The 14,159-nt window shown below is 38.5% G+C and overlaps 2 protein-coding genes across 5 annotated transcripts in view; one reads left to right on the forward strand and one right to left on the reverse strand.

Annotated features, from left to right (window-relative positions):
* The window catches only part of LOC129726942 (uncharacterized), a 289,022-nt gene that overhangs the window by 188,686 nt on the left and 86,177 nt on the right, over positions 1 to 14,159 (reverse strand). The gene's annotated exons all lie outside the window — the stretch shown is intronic.
* Positions 1 to 14,159, forward strand: part of LOC129726936 (uncharacterized) — a 187,299-nt gene that overhangs the window by 88,368 nt on the left and 84,772 nt on the right. Inside the window, exons 5-6 of the mRNA XM_055684215.1 lie at positions 545 to 598; positions 13,363 to 13,405. The gene's annotated coding sequence lies outside the window, so the exon portion shown is untranslated. The remainder of the gene's footprint in view (positions 1 to 544; positions 599 to 13,362; positions 13,406 to 14,159) is intronic.

Genomic DNA, 14,159 nt, shown 5'->3' on the forward strand with positions numbered 1-14,159 from the left:
TTCAAACATGTTTAATGTTTGCTCACGGGTACGACTTTCGAACGCGGGAGCTGTGGTACATATCTTCACCGAACCAGAACTAATGTACGATTAATGATTAAATCGAAGCAAAAACACTACTGTCCGCACCATTATTGCCCCCGTCCGGTACGGTAACCAGCAAATGGACTTGTACTACTTCGCTGTAAAACAAGCGGCAAAGTGTGTTGCGTACTCGTTGTTGCTGTGGCTGCCTGATGGTGTAGAGTGCGCGGCTCTTGTTGACTCTTATTGCATCATTAACCTCAGATCAGCAGCCCGTCAAAGCCACAGTTGCAGCCGCAATCTGTACTAGAGAGAGAAAGTTTGCTACTGTCATAGCTGTCATGGTCTTCGTCGACTGCAAAGTCCGAGTGACTTGAGTAGCTAATAATTATTCATCTTTAGGCTTAACTCTCAATGCTGCGCACCGAGAAATTTTACATCTTGATTCAAACTGTAGCAAAATACCAGCTTGTTGTGTCGATAATTATAGTAACATTTCATTTTCTTTATTTCTTCACAGATGTAATCTGCGGATCTGGTGACTCGTTTACATAAACAGAAACTTCGTTCGAAGGTAAGATATTATCGATAACGTACATACTCATACTCGAGTAAATTGATTATGTTCAAGGACGTAACAGCCAACTAGACTGCTTGTCTATTCATTATACTAGCCGTAAATAGGATCATTTTCAATAGGATCATATAAATGTGTGCTCACAGATGTGATTGAAAAAGGGCAAAGTTGTTACAGAAATGAAGATTGTGTATATAATGGTGGTATCTTTTATTTCACATAGTACCTAGTTGAAATATTATTTAGTATTTGCTCTAGGAAGACTAGGTAAGGTATGTGTATGAGTTGCTACGCACGTTCTGACAGTTTCTGAGCGTCTTCTAATGATACTCAATGTCGAATATTTGCTGTGGATACTTAAAGAAAGTAAAATTTATTATTTCCGCATATGAACGTGTATGCGGAAACAATAAATTTTACTTTCATCGTTTTGATATTGTTTTTAATACTTGAAAATCAACGGGCAATCAGTCTTACGGCATTGCTTCAGAAGCAACTAATTTACCTAATGCTGTAAGCTCTGCCGCTCGCCCCTTGCGACAAAAAAAAACACGTTCTGTTTAAAATGCTTCACACGTTTTTGTAACAATCCGCCCATTTCGTAATAAGGTCAGATCAAAGCTTTTGCCGCAGTAAACTTAGCAGATGGAGATATACTATAAAATCTTCGCTAACACACCCGACAGCAGCTGCGGGGGCAGTTGCAGCAGCGGAACAACCTTGTGCGATGCACAATCAGGCAGGGTAGTTATTCGCAATGATTACCATGCGACAGAAAAAAAAATCCGAACTGATCCTCCTAGTGGTTGGAAACAAACTTATTCACGATTTGAAATTTGTTTTTGTTTATGAACTTTTAAAAATTTATGCCACCAAATGTTTTTTATTCTTGGATTATTATTAGGAGTTACGTGAAGTTTTTTTTTATTGAACATTTATTTTAGTCACATACTACCTTGCGTCTAACTTTCCCTAAAAATGCGACCTTCTATCGCTTGATTAGATTTCACCACTTTTTGGGTGACACCATTCGCTTGCTCAGCCTAAAAACAGTAAAGTATAATAAAACAATGAAGCTTAGAAAATAATCGCAATTCGTACCACCACCGCCCGCGGTCTGGCCCACCATTGTTGGAGGAGTCAGTTCTATTGTAGAAGCCCAGTCAAGGTGAATGTCAACTCTTTTGCACTGTGAGATGAATGAGCGGCATGCAGATAATTATGACTGTCAGGTCTAGTCAAGCGGTGGGAATTCTATGCGTTCTCGACGTACGTAGCCAGTGTCAGGCTTATGATAATTAGTAACTTGATTCGCTTTATGGATGACTAAATGCGGGCTGCTCTGTGTGTGGCTTTAAATATGCAACGTAGAATTGCGATACCAAGTAAGTGGCCGCCCGTTTCAAGGTATTGCACGAGAAGGTTATGCAGAAACATGCGATGCGATGCATTGTTCCAGTTGCTTGTTGCCTAATCGTAGCCAAGCTAACGTTCTAGAAGGTAAGGTTGGACAGCTGTCGGAACTTGTTAGAAATCCACTGTATAGTCTACAGTCTATAGTAAGGCAGCAATTACAGCGTGCCATGGCCTCTAAGCTCATTTAACCAAATCTAGATAAATGTAGATAAGAATTCGAAGTTTACCTATTGACGCCGAATGGTTTGACGTTCATGAAACTATTGTGTTATTGCTATTTCTAGATCAAAAATTCATTACCAGAGCAAGATAAGATGTTTACAAAATAAGATGTTGAAAAAACACTATAAAACTACAAGGCAGTTTTTTTGTTTTTCAATTAGGGTACTGCCGCGAGCTTGCAACTCAAAATAGTATTCCTCATCGACTTGTGGCATCTCGAAAGCGAATTATAATATAAATAACGAAGCACGCATCAATTATGACCTTATTTAAGACACTTAGTGGAATTAAAGTTTCACTGATAACAACAGCATTGTGTTAAAGGTAGTTAATATGACTGATAATTTCTGTGTGATTGAGTCACCAGCTCCTGTTTGGCAATAAGAATCAGCTGTTGAATATTTTATTTTTATTCATGACAACACCACAGTGATTTATCGTTTTATCGCAATCCTATTTTGCAATTTGTCAGGCCGTAGGTAACTTTTTCTTTCAAAACATCTTCGATACATGAGATACTCCAGCACCCAAAAAACACATGAAAAACCAATTAATCTCACAATATATTTTTCAATCTGTAAGGGGCCATCCACATATCACGTGGACAGCTTGGGGGGGGGGGGTATGTGTAATGTCCACGGTCCATAGAAAATTTTATTTGAGCAGTTGTCCACGGGGGGGGGGGGGTTCAAAATCGTTTAAAATGGATGGCCCCTAATTAGGCCGATACAAATTTCATTTTCATTTTATGTCACCCCCTTCAAAAGTGTTGAAAATTGGAAGGGGGAAAAAAAAGTTCAAGCCGTTTTGTTAATATTGTAGACTTTTCGACAGCGTATATGCTTAACTTAGCAACAAACAAGTCCAGTGACAGTGAAAGTGTCATCAAAAGGCAAGCCAAATGATTGATAATGATAATAATGTGATACTTTTCAACACACTTTTACATGGAAGTTACAAACGTCGTAACTTGCACACAATTTTTTATGAAAGCTATTCCTTTTTTTTTCCTTACTATTCAAAATTTTTATCAGCCTTATTTGAATTTAGAAATGAAGAGTATAATAGACAAACAAAAAGCAATATCTATTCACACTCGAAATCGAAGTCATACCATTTCCCAACAAAAATGCAATTCAAACACAGATCCAGCAAGAACCCAACCAAAATCAGAAGCTTATTTGCTGATTTTTTTTCCAAGATGCTGATTGAGACATTTACTATTTCTTAAAACCTCCTGATGTTTCGTTAAATGTCATTCGTTACAGTATATTAGACGACTGTAGAAGTAGATCCTGATGGATTACTGCCAGTATTTTTGAAATCAGTATCGAATAAATCAGTCGAAATGAATGAATTAGGCAATTTGCCATGTGTATTGCCTTGCATTCCCACACAGTTTGAATCCTTGATCAGTCATCGTCTTTCTTACAAAATGTAATTACTATCAAGCAACATGGTTTTATACAACAAACCATTACACCGGGAGTACCACAGGGTCCCTTATTACTCATTTGGTTGCCAATGACGTTAAATATATTATGGGTTATTTACAAGTCTTAATTTATGCAGACGACATGAAACTTAGCATGAAGTACACAAAAGTTCAAGTCTTAATCAACCAATATGTCTTTTCATTGCTCTACGAGGCTCTATGGCTAGCGATGTCGATCGGCTAGCTCTCCCACATGGTTGTGATATCGGGTTCGATTCTCGATCGGGTCGAGGAAATATTGTTCCAGAAATGATGACTCGATAGGCAAACTGAGGTGATAAACTGATGATATTGTTGCCGGAGATGACGTGAATGCTGAAACCGTTGAATTGTTTGATTAGCGGCGTAGTATCTCTGGCTTCGGCCAGACATATACTTGTATTTGTTACCTTACAGTATAGTTGACCTTGCTACCAGAGTAGCCCAAGTGGAAGAAATAAAGACCATGTTGAGCTTAACTGTGCAGCTTTATAAAATATAAATTTGAAGGTTTGCTCGTATACTTACTTTTACAGTTTTTTTTAATTCTATCAGACTCCTTTCATTTTTAATTGAGGCAGGCAAAGCATTGTATTGTGATTTGGCAATGTATGAACAGGAGTGTTTTATCAGCTCTGTATTTGGTCTCCTGAGTACCAAATTTGTTCGATTCCTTGTATCTAACTGTGAGTAGGAATGGCGAATCACTGGTTGTGGTGTGCGTTTATATTGTGCAATATATTGTGCATATGTGTCACGCATTGCAACTTCCGCAATGCTGTATAGATCCATCGACTCCCGCATACAAATTTAGCGTATGATATGATTGGGGTTTCTTAAAGATTGCTTTCAGACAGCGATTCTGTATCTGTTGAAATGATTTCAGTTTCGTTTTATTCGCAGCTCACCAAATTGAAATTAAATATTGCAACTTCGACTGGCCAAATGCGTGATAAAGTTTTAGAAGTTGCTTACGTGGGAGGAATTTAGAGGTCTTCCATAGAAGGCCACAAACTGAACTTAGACTGGACGACATTGCTGTAATTTGATGTTTCCACGTCAATGAGGACTCAAGTATAAGTCGAAGATATTTTAAAGTGCTTTCATGAAGGATCTCAGTTGAGTTTACTAGAAGAGGGGCGTTAGTAGCAGATACAGAGCGGGACGTGCGAAATATCATGAGCAAGACAAGATGCTTAGGTTGAGTGACAAGCGGTTCTCGGCAAAGTACCCTTGCAGCATGCCCATATCCTCCGACATTTGATTTTTTATGACATCAAGACTGGAACCAGGATACGACAGGAAGGTATCGTCAACAAACAAGCGCGGTTTGTCATGCAATCTGAGTTTTGCTATATCGTCTACGTAGATTAGAAACAGCAATGGGCCTAAACTGCTTCCCTGTGGAACGCCAACAGTCAAATCACACGGGCCACTTTTAGCTCCATTGGTTTCGACGTACTGCGCTCAACCAGAAAGACAGCTACCAATTAATCGATTGGCAACACCTCTAATTCCGTTTCCCAGATGGTCTCGAGGTACGAGGTACGGCTTGGGAGAGATTGTTAGTGTCGGTAGGATCGTAGCGCTAGCCCCGCAGTTGTCCTGTACACTAAACAATTGGCTGCGAAGTCTGTGTATAAAACAAAGAAGGTCAAGTTCCGAATCGGAATATAGCACCAAGGCTTTGCTTTGCTTTGATCAATGAACAAGACTCCCATCAATTTCCCGAGTCTAGTGCTCCTGTGATATCGTCAACGAGTTCCCAAGCGGCAGTTAAAGTACTCGAGCCAGCACGAAATCCATATTGATAATTGTATAATAAACGGTTCTTTGTAGAAAGTCGGAAAGCCTTCTAGCCAACAATTATTGGATAGTGGATATCGTTCCTTTTTTTCCCGTGTGAATTCTGAGATGCATCGCTGATGGAATACCAAATGTTTAATCATCATTCATTCTGTAGAGTCATATCCGCAGTGAACGATTATGACTCATTTCATAGAATCATATCCGTGGTAAATGACCAGCGGAACAGGTCGATTCTATATATTTGTTGTTTATTTGAGACCGTATAGATATAAAAGACAAACATTAATATTAGAAAATCACTCGAAATTAGCTCTCACAAAAACTTGAATGCTTAGTTGGCTGAGTGGGTGTTAGATTAGATCAGAGAAGACTTTTACATTTCGGTGTTTATTTGCTGCGGATTTCCTCATGCAAATAAAAACCCCAGTTAAAAACCGACAATCAACCATAAAAAAACAAATTGTCTTTTTGAACCGAGTTCAAAAATATTTCCAAATTAACTTCTTTTTTAAACAAAGAAATGAAGTTAACCTGTACAAACAAATTATTTAAACTAAAAACAAATGCACAAGAATTTTTTAGTTTGCTAGTTGATGATGATTACATAAATAACTGGTTTTGGCAAGTTTTAGAATTCAATTTCACGTTGCTCACTAACTTTATGCGATATTTCACTGGGCTGAAAAACTGAAACTGTTGTTAATTATTGATTTACCAGCGGCAATCTAAAATTTATTTACAGACACAAATTACAAAACTAATTTCGGTTTCTAACATGCTTGCATGAAATCATTAACACTAATTTAAAGTAATATAATATATTCGCAAGAATATTGGCAGTTCGGATTTGTCACAAAGGTTGCGTTGCATCGAAGGGCAATCAGCTGTTCAGTGTTGACGAAAACGTATGTCAGGGAACAGTCTTTGTAGGCATAAGTGTTATGATCCGTCGGATTTACTGACTTTTCTTTTTACGGCAGACAGGTGACAGATCATAGAGATCCAATGCTGAATCCAGAGTACGCCTCCACAAAACTCGGTCATGGGCTGCTCCTCTCCAGTAGCCCTTCACACCCGCTGCTCGGGTATCCTCGTCGACAACACACATCTAACGCTCATATCTGTCGATTTTCATCAGTTTGACAATATCGGCGTGTTTGTATGCTTCGTATATCTTGTGATTCATGTGATTGCGTCACACCCCATATTTGTGATTCTACGATCGAAGAACCCAAGCGCTCAATCGGCCTTTTTCCACGTACACAATTTATGTCCATAGAGCGCCACCGGGAGGATCAGCACCCTGTAGAGTGTAAATTTTGTGCAGATCTGTAGGCTACTGGACCTAAACTGGGTGCGCAATCCGTAATAAGCCCTGTTCCTGCCGCTATCCGTCTCTTCACCTCGCGACTCACTTCGTCATCACACATTACGAGTGTACCATGATAGTCAAATTCATCAACTACTTCGAAGGTATTCCCATTGCAGCACCTACGCCCGTAGGACTACCACATTCTCTACCAGCCACCATGTACTTCGTTTTGGCAAAGTTTACGATGAGTCCTGTTCTGGCTGCTTACCTTCTGAGAGCCGTAAAGGCCTCCTCCACAGCTCTGTGATTCACCTCGATGATATCGATGTATCCGTAAAGCCTACAAGCATGTGACATTTCGTGATGATGGTATCACTCCTTTTCACATCTGCCTTGGAAAGCTACAACTATCACGTTATAGTGACGCTGTAACCCTTCGCTTTAAATAGAAAAACATTTGTTTCATTTTCAAGTACATTGTGAGTCAAATGAAAAATACTCAAATTCTCTTGCTTTAATTATGACAGCTAAAGGGCTTGCAAAGGAAGGAAATGGTTTTCGATTGAAAGCAGAGATTAACAGCGTCACACTCACTTGACGATTTTCAATTGAAAATGACAATTAGCGCTGACGGATACAGAGGGTTTCCATGCAGTACCGTCATCCGGGGTGAGATTGTGCCAAAAAATGATGCTTTTTTGATCTCAAGCTTCTAATGCACACATTTAAGCAAAGAATTCGATTCAAAATACACCAATGCATTCTAGAATGTTTTGTTATCAACTACAACAAATATGGTTGAGTTACAAACAACTATAACTTTGCTAAAAATACATAAACTTTGGCTCAATCTCACCCCTTCTATGGGGTGAGATTGTGCCAAAAACAAAAAGTTGAATTTAATACCTGTTAAATGAACAGTAGTGTGTCTACGAATAATCCACATGACTAACATGATAAAACAGTAAGTATAGGGACGCCCATAAACAACGTAGACTATTAAGGGGCTTTAAGGGGTTGATCAGAAACTATGTATCATATGAATTATATAAAAATGCATGGCTGGATGAAATTGATGCATAGAGTAATTATTTATGAGAACGTGGCTTATAGACAGTCTCTATACACATAGTGGCGTCTCCAGGTAGCCTAAAAAGGAGAAACTTTAGGACATGAAGTTTGAGAAGATTTTTCGTTTCAATTATTATGTGTCATTGACAACTGTATATTCCATTGGAGATCTCAAAACCTCTGGAAACGTACCCACAACCCTCCTTCTTCTTTTAAAGGTCATCAGTTTATATAGAATTGGTGTACAAAATTTTGTTACATTCCATAAGTAATATTAATAAATGAAAATTTCTATCTAACAATTGAGAACAGTAAGCTTCTCAAGCTTTTAGTCTTTATTTCAAAGACTACCATAGCTAGACAACATACTTTATGCTGTGGGGACAAAAAACATACCCTATGTAAACAATGCAAGTGTTTTGATGTATACTGATATAATTTTGTCGTGAATGTGAATTCCGCACACTGTGCCGTTCAATATAGCTTGGCACAATCTCACCCCAAAAGGGCTCGAAAAGTGAACAGTTTGGAAAAACATTATTTTCTGAGCCGGCACAGGTTCAATGCATAATATTTCCTCAACACTTGGAGACGACATCCTAACGTACCAACTGAGCAGTAAGTTCTTGTGATTTCTTGATCGGGTTGGTTTTCCTGGGACATTTTTGGATAACGTTATTTGCGCATGTTTTTCACCCTGTACTTTGAAACATTCTTTAAGCGAAACAGTTCACTGATATTATCTATATTCCATTTTAAGTTGTGAATAAATATGTCATGTTTCATAAAGTATTGAATTTGAGGTATTAGGTTTTGTAAATCTCAAGTAATTTAACATACAAACATTTCCCGTTTTGGCTCAATCTCACCCCCGTGGCTTAATCTCACCTCGGCAGACGGTACTTCACACATATGTATAGAAGGATGAGGAAGAAAAGAAAATCGTGACGATATAAAACGGAGGAGGCCAACCAGTTTTACAACCCGGATATCAACAGTGAAAAATGTCACAAAAGATCAACAAATTGGTCACAGTGATAAAATAACCAACATGGAAAAAAACAGTAAAAAATCCCCGGAATATTGGTCGAAACTTGCGTGCCGTAATAATTGGATGTTATTGCCTTTCCGGTGTGAGAAAACTATCATCAAATGACATGATGCGGTGCTAATTTTAAATAACATGCTGAAGAAAAGCAAAAGGCATTAATATCTTCGTCAATAATTGTCAATTATTGAGACACACATCAGCTTCATTTCAAATGACGCGATGAACACCAGACGGGAAAGAAACCCGGAGTCTAATTTGTTCGACAGCGAAAAAGTTAACCGTGATTCGATGACAGTAGCCGAAAGGAATCAAATGATTCAGTTTCATTATTATGTTTCTAAAATGTAGAGCCCTGGCCCGGACGCTTGATGTGATATCGTCATGAGTCACATGGCTCAGCTTAATCAGTTTTATTGGAAAACCATGTTTAAACATAATCTGCCACAATTCTGTTTTGTGTCTGCAAGTTGTGTTCTTGAAACTTGTCGAGGATCTGTTTCAAGATGACCATCTGGTCCGTTATAGATCGTCCCGCTCGATAAACGCACTGATATTCACCAACGAAGCTTCGTAAAACTGCCTCAGTCTATTTTCCTCAGACAATACCCTCAGGATAATCTGGTAAATGACAGTATACAGCCGCTCGCTCCCAACTTTGGAAAGTAACCATCCTTCCCAGCAGCTTTGTTTTTCGATACTTAACCTTGTCCAAGATTGGCGGATCCAAGTTGGCAGGTTCACAACTTGTCCATCCTTTCCAATTTATCACTCACTCACAGTTCAAATGCACTTTAAAAATATATTGAAACATGAAAATACAAGGTATTCTTATGTGAGTCAATTTTTATTAAGGTAATGTTTATTGAGAACTTTTTTGACATGTTAGCTGGGAGCACTTTCCCTTTGTGCTTCATGACGACCTTCGACGTTCTCAAAAGAATCGCACGTGGCACGCACCTGGTGCATCGGCCTCTCGTGTCCCAGATCTTGGAAATTAGTTTCTTAAATTGGTTCATAGGGCTTCTACAGGAGTGCTCATTTTATGTTCGCTCTGCTCGACCAGCATGTACGACCATACATAAAAGTCCACAGGATGAGAGTCCGGGTAGCTGAGAAGCCACAAAGTCCTATCAAGATAATCAGTAAATGTCTACCGACACCACACTTGGACGATACTATTTACCGTGTGTGCCGTTCTGTTAGAAGACGTAATAATTCGACATCTCGAAATGCCGGAGCCATAATCTTCTCTAAAACCTCGGTCTCATAGTACGCGGCATATATTTTGATGTTTTTCTGTTTATTTGTACATAGATTTCGCAACACAGCAATGCAATAGTGCGAAAATTTAGTGTTCAGGACGATTGCGGGGCTAGCGCTACGATCCTACTGACACTAAAGGTGCCGCCACACGGACGCTAATTCCCTTAGTTTCTAAGTCTTAGTTGATTGTAAAAAGCATTTTTTCATCACTGAATAGTAGGCTATGAACTATTCGGGCATGACGGAGTACCTCAGGGTCTCTATGTTATAGCTTTTGACAGAACAGTCCCGCGTTATGATGAAAAAAATGCTTTTTACAATCAACTATGACTTAGAAACTAAGGGAATTAGCGTCCCTGTGGCGGCACCTTAACAATCTCTCCCGAACCGAGACTCAAACCTACGACGACTGGCTTGTTAGGCCAGCATCGTACCTCGAGACCATCTGGGAGATGGTTTAGTTATTATTTGTTTTAAAAAACTCAGAAGTCAAAACAATACGCATAATTCGAATATTGCCATTGCACATTGGAACAGCAAGGCAATTTAGACGGACATGAGCTTTTCGATGCGATTTTGTGGTTTTAGATCCATACTTTTTTATAAGAAGTTGTTTCTTGTAGTTAGTCCTTTATTTATGTGGAAATGAAAATAAGGGTGGTCCTAAAATCAGCAAAATAAAAAAACTTACTTTTTTTGCAGATATAACTGTATATATTCTTCGACAAAGTTGTAGATCAACTAATTTCAAGGTGCTTTGTAAAATAATTTTTTTTGTTGCCATAAAATTGACCATATTAGAGCAATTTTACGTAACAGGCTCAGGGCAGGTCCCGAGGAAGCAGTTTTCTTGCTCTATTTTTTTTTTTTCATTTCTGTCATGTCTTCGGATGACCTTAAGAGCTTAAAAAGACACAACTTTCGACGAAAAAACAGATTTTAGATGAATCATCCATTTATATTTATAGTATACTAATGATATTTCAACTGATGACTAATGATTGAATTTGAATTAGTTTAAATACGGATATTGATTTCAATTTAGCATGAAGCAACATGGAAACATTGATATTTAAATAAATCTAGCGCTCTAAGATCGAAAGCAGTCATGATATAACTTTATTATGTCCATTTATTTAGTACCTGTAACTCCGTATCATCTGGTTTAATTATGAAGGGGATCTCGGGCGAATTGTGGAAAACTAAATATAATTTGTGTGTTCTCGATTACGCAGCCTGACAAACATGTAAAGGTTGTAATTTAAAAAAAATATCTAAGATTTTAAACCCGTATTTAAATTATAAAAATTATCGCTTTAGCAAAATTTATCACGAACCTTATGGAAAACTCATATTTGCTCTAGTCAAAAAAAAAACCACGTTTAATTCAAATCAAAAATATTTGTTACAAATGTCAGTATTTTTAGGAACAGCTGTTGCGTAATTGCGTCAACGACATCGGTAATTACTCAATAGAGAATTCTCTATTAAACTTCAGTAGTAGTAAATTAAAGAGCAAATGACTGTTTTGTTTGTAACTTCAGCAGCAACCAAACTATGAACACTACATTGCACCCGTTGAGAACCAAAACATAGGATGAAACAATAGCAGTAAACAAATTGCTTAAGTGTTTTAGCAGCAGGTTTCCTTGCCATGCTGGTACGGAGACGCAGTAAAGACCTCCCAGCGATACAGCGCGTTGCCTATTACCGTTTTACGCTCCCCGCAGTGCCTGTGCGGTTTTTCTTTTTCCCACCGGTTGCAAATAGCGGGTGGTGTAAAAATATCTTGCAAAATTGAGCCGTAGCTAATGGTAAGTTATACTGGTATTCTCCACGTCCCCAGTTTGTGTAGAGTACGTACATAAGTGAGTAAATAATTAATTTGCTTTCCCATTGTCTGCCTAAAGCTCAATTATGTTCTTATTTTGGAGTGAATGGCCCGAATGGATGGCCTAAATTGAGAAAATTATTTTCATTAGCACGACAACTTTTTCCTTCAATCGAAGGTTTTATGTACCAAGTTTAACTTGAAAACTTTTTTCTGTCTAATAGGGTCATCATTGCTGTTAAGCTAAAAAATGAAAGAGTAAGTTTTTGTTCTAAAAGAGAGATTAACTTTGATAGAGAAAACAAATTTCTAGTTTGTTGCTTGTCGTACATATTTATTGAAAGCCATCACCATCGGCTAAAATATGAAATTCTATAATCCGGTATGTGATTATCGATTTTGATCTAAATGAGCGTCGCGTTCTATGTGTTTCACAAGCGTAAACAATCCACCTATAAAATGTCAAAACAATAAGGAAACGGTTAATGACTCCAAGCGTTGACGAACCACTCGCTTTGACAAACGGCTAGAAACCCAGCTACAACGAAACTTGTTGTTCCATTACCAGTATTTTGTTGCTGTCGTTTGCCGGTCATCAGCCAAAAATGCAAAAATCGAAACCACTTTGCGCATACAAGAGAATAAAATTACGGCTGACATTGAGCTCTCTGAAATTGAGTATATACGTTGAGGTCTTCAAGTCAAGTGCCCTAGATTGGATATAGCACACCGTGAGGAGTACGGCCGTTCGTAGCCCGGGTGTCTGACGAATCTTCCGTATGTACAATAAACGCGTTTGTTTGCTATGCGGTACTGAACATTTTGGTTGTCCATGACTGCTGGTCATAACACAGCAATGCAATAATGCGAAAAAACCGCACTTTTTACAGCCTGAAATCGGCACCTTGTGAAGCGACAGACTACCGACGACATGTCAAATGACAGACCCCGTTTCGACTGCAGAAGTGGGCGTCGTTGACAGGCTAAGTGGATAACTTTAATTCATAACAGAAGAACTTATGACTAATGAACAAACGGATGACAGCAAACGATGAAGTTAAACAAATTTTTGAAGTACTTCCAGGTGCACCATTGGATGCAGCTGAGAACAAGTCAAGGATATAATGACTGGTTAGCGTGAACTTCCTTTAAATCTTTTTTTAATCTGGTTGTGACATTGCATTTTGTGACGCGCTTAGTCACAAGCCAAATCAGATCCCAAAAACCGAGCTAAGCCAAAAAATTAAGACAATTTGTAAATATATTTGCGCAATAATGAAACTAATTAATTTTTTTCCAATCATTTTTTCAGATAAGATGTCTCACTAGCGCACTACATTTGGCGAGTAAACAAGGTACGAAAACAATCGAAATTCTCACTTTTACGATCAGGTGATATGCAGTGTGATATAGGCAACTTAGTCTAAAAAGATGGATAAAGCACAAATAGCCAATAAACCCTTTGGTTTGGCACCTGTTTTTCACACAATAGAACTTTTTCACATTCCGTTCTCATAGAAACGCACATGCTCTCAATTCTTCCATCATTCATTTTGTAATCCCTACTAACCTTGAAACCACCTAAGCCTTCCAATTCTGTAGCAAATTTCCGTTACGTAAACACACCTAAGTCACAGCAACAGCAGCAGCAGCAACAGTATGCCATTAAATTAAGTCACTCGAAAAACCGGTCAACAAACCTAACGCGAGTCAAGAAACGCTCGATAACAGGTTTCCTGCCAATCGGCATGTTTAAATCACCGCAGCGCTAGACTTCACTAGACCCAAAGTCGTTACTTTATGTTATATTGGTGCGATAATAACGTTCATGTCTTTATACTGAGTAGTTTGTGGGCTTCATTGATTGGGTTTATGGAGTTTTCGGAGAACCGAGCAAAAGGGTAAATCTTCGATAACCCAGAGGCACGATGCTCGAAACGCAAAACGTCGCTGAGTTAAAGTCTAAGCCCCACCCATATCAATAATAGCCTCAGCTTGCAGCTGTTAAGAAAGTCTTCATCGAAATAATTTACCGGCTCTGAGAGATACGAGCTAGAAAATGTGTGCCATTTCAAAGATGTAGAATCCGGTAGGAAATACCGTTCAATC

The sequence above is a fragment of the Wyeomyia smithii genome, chromosome 3, assembly GCF_029784165.1.
Source record: "Wyeomyia smithii strain HCP4-BCI-WySm-NY-G18 chromosome 3, ASM2978416v1, whole genome shotgun sequence".
NCBI classification, from domain to species: Eukaryota; Metazoa; Arthropoda; class Insecta; order Diptera; family Culicidae; genus Wyeomyia; species Wyeomyia smithii.